The sequence below is a fragment of the Pinus tabuliformis genome, chromosome 7 (assembly GCF_031772625.1).
Source record: "Pinus tabuliformis cultivar Carrire ecotype Pingquan chromosome 7, CPIR1, whole genome shotgun sequence".
Lineage (NCBI taxonomy): Eukaryota > Viridiplantae > Streptophyta > Pinopsida > Pinales > Pinaceae > Pinus > Pinus tabuliformis.
Window position 1 is genome coordinate 1,444,031,344 of NC_142293.1, and position 2,353 is coordinate 1,444,033,696.

The following is a 2,353-nucleotide window of genomic DNA, read 5'->3' on the forward strand; positions in this document are numbered from 1 at the left end:
AGTTGCGGACTCTACTCTAGGCCTCTGTGCACACAGATGCAGAGCCTTCCTTCTGCTCTAAGACTTCTTCGATCTCCCTTCTATCCACTCATTACATTCGTCCTGTTCATCATCCTTCCTTACCTTAGACTCTCTTATTTATACAATCCCATGGTCCGTGGACCATGGGTAGATCTACAAAAGCCAACTCAACTTACATAAAGAAGGGAAAAACCCTTTATGACTCTTTAATTATCTACGCGCTTCGCGACCACAACTTGCGGAGACTTTACATCTTTATATAACAAAACTTGGGCTTTTGCCCCAAAACTTGACCCTAGGGGACGCCATCCCAACACTTTTAAAAGACATCACACTCACTCAGATACATCTCAGCAGAATGCCCCATTCATATCTGACCCAGAAGAATTATTTTTTAGGAAAGTTTGGAAAGAGAAAACTCCCCCTACTAATACTACCATCTCATTATCCTTTGAAGCTTCCTCATCTAGCTCTCAGCCTGTTGTTACTCACTATTCAGGACTTATTCCTAAGGTCCTGACATACCCTGCATTGAGTCTAGCCACTCCTACCACTGTGTTTTTGGGCCAAGTTCCTCAGGCAAGCCTCAATCCCCCTCCATTTATCCAGATGGATCTTCCATGTTTTTTGCTAAATAAATATGCACCTCTTAATTTACCTCAACTTCTAAGTGCAATTCCCCAAGACTACATAAATAATCTGATTAGGTTCAATGGGGAAGATGATAAGATGGCACAAAGACACATTGAAACCTTCAGTGCCTTTGTTGATAACCTAAATTTGGAATAGTTGGTTGTGGTCATGAGACTTTTTGTACAGTCCCTTGATGGAGAGGCCAGAAAGTGGTTCAAATCCCTACCCAATGCCTCCATCACCACCTGGAAGGAACTTGAAAACTCTTTCACACATAAATGGGGTGAAAAGAGGAATCGTGAGTACCTCCTCACAGATTTTAACGCCATAAAGAAGAAGCCAAAAGAGGATATCTCAGAATTTATAAAGAGGTTCAACAAGAAATACAATAACCTGCCAGCTGAGATAAAGCCTCCTCCAGCTGCTGCCCGAGTAGCCTTTTTGGGAGAATTTGAGTCTGAATTTGGCTTTACTCTAAGGGAAAGGAAGTCTATCACTCTAGATCAACTCCAAATCGATGCACTTGAGGTGGAAGCAAATTTTGCCTCAATAGGAAAGTCAAGAGGAAAGCAAGAACCTACTGAGAACAAAAGAGGGAAAGAAGAGGCATCCTCCTCTGGTTGAGATGGAGAATCACCAGACCTGAAGTTGGATGAACTGGAAAAACTCATCAGGAGTTTATCACAGAAGGTTGGAAATCTTGAAATTGAGAACAATAGCCTCTCCAAACAAAATTCTCAGGTCAACAACCGGGGTTACAACCCATAGTATAGAAGGCCCCCATTGCAAATACTTCCAAGTGAGAGAAAGGATTAGCTCGACCAATTCCCTCATCTGCTATATTTAGAAGAGGATCTTGATGAGAAATCGTTGGATATAAAGAACATGAATGGAAATTTGTATTCTATTTTTTCCAAAGAATAACATGAGAATGTGGCTCATCGGGAGGCCAGTCATGATATAGAAGCAGTCACAGATGAGGAAGATATAGATTATTTTTGCAAACAGTTTGTAGATTTCATGCAAGCACAAGCTCAACGTAAGTATGATCTAAGATCTTCAAATGAGAGGTCAAGAGAACTAGAGTAGCAAGAGGGAACTTCTCCCCAAGTTATACCTCTAGTACCAGACAAAGGGAAAGGTAAGCTAAATCCTGACCCTTCCAACATAAAAGTCTCTATAAATAAGGAAAGCAATAATTCTTAGGGACACATAGAAAAGCAAGCACCTGTTCTGCCGAAAACTGCTAGTGGGAAGGAAGAAGGAACAGAGCCCGGAGGTATAGAAAAAGCCCAAACCACATTCAATCTTTAGAAGGAGCTTGAAAAGGTAAAAATTCTTGTTCCTCTGACCGAGTTTCAAAAGTAGCCTACTTATAAATATCAAGTCTCTCAATTCATGCATCCATCTACTTCAACACCAACTCATGATAGTTTAAACCTCCAAGAGGAGAGGCCAATGGTTGTTTTTGGGCCACATGTGGAAGAGTTGGATCCTTCTACTACACCCTTCTATGTGACCCTAGTAATCCACGACCTCTTACTGCATAATTGCATGTTGGATTTTGGATAATCAAACAACTTCATGCCATTAATAGTGATGGAATAGTTGGGCTTGGAGATCACTAGACCGTACAAGGACTTGTACTCCTTTGACTCTAAGAGAGTCAAGTGCTTAGGGATGATAAAGGATCTAGTGG